Raw genomic sequence first — 508 nt, forward strand, 5'->3', positions numbered from 1 at the left:
CCTGGGGTCCGCGGGGCAACGCCAATCCTCGCCGCGCCTCCGGACAGAGCCGGGGCTCCCCGAACCAGTGTTCTCGGGGACACTGGGTATGAGGGGCAGCGCGTGTCCCCTTCGAGAAGGTCCCAGGAACAAATGGCGAATCAAGAATCTCAGTGGCGCTCCGGGGTCGAGTCGGCTCGTTGGGGCGCCTTCCGGGGGTGGGGACTGTACTTGCGGCTTCTTTCAAGGGCGGCGGGAGTCGACCGAGACTAGGCGGGCGCGGGGGGAGGGTCCCGGAGGAGTGGGCGCCGCTGGCTGACCGCGCTTACTGCCGTCTGCCGGTCGGGCCGCGTTTCTCGGCGCGTCACCTCCCTTAGCAACAGTCGCCGCCGCCGCTCCGAAGATCTGGGGGTGAAAGTAACAAGAAAAAAAAGTTATAATGTAGCAACGTTCCAAGGGGCGGGGCCTCCGCCCCCTCCCATTCACTACTTACTCTGCCGGCCCGCGCCGGCCAATCGGCGCGCGCCGC

General features: G+C 67.1%; 1 long non-coding RNA gene across 1 annotated transcript; it reads right to left on the minus strand.

Annotated features, from left to right (window-relative positions):
• Positions 1-310: 310 nt before the first annotated feature.
• Positions 311-507, minus strand: LOC106726174. The gene is made up of 2 exons (XR_001362201.1): positions 473-507; positions 311-384 (listed from the first exon to the last, which is right to left on the minus strand). It is a non-coding gene; the product is annotated as an uncharacterized LOC106726174 (long non-coding RNA).
• Between the last annotated feature and the right edge of the window lies 1 nt (position 508).

This window comes from Myotis brandtii, unplaced genomic scaffold, assembly GCF_000412655.1.
Source record: "Myotis brandtii unplaced genomic scaffold, ASM41265v1 scaffold236, whole genome shotgun sequence".
Classification (NCBI taxonomy): domain Eukaryota; kingdom Metazoa; phylum Chordata; class Mammalia; order Chiroptera; family Vespertilionidae; genus Myotis; species Myotis brandtii.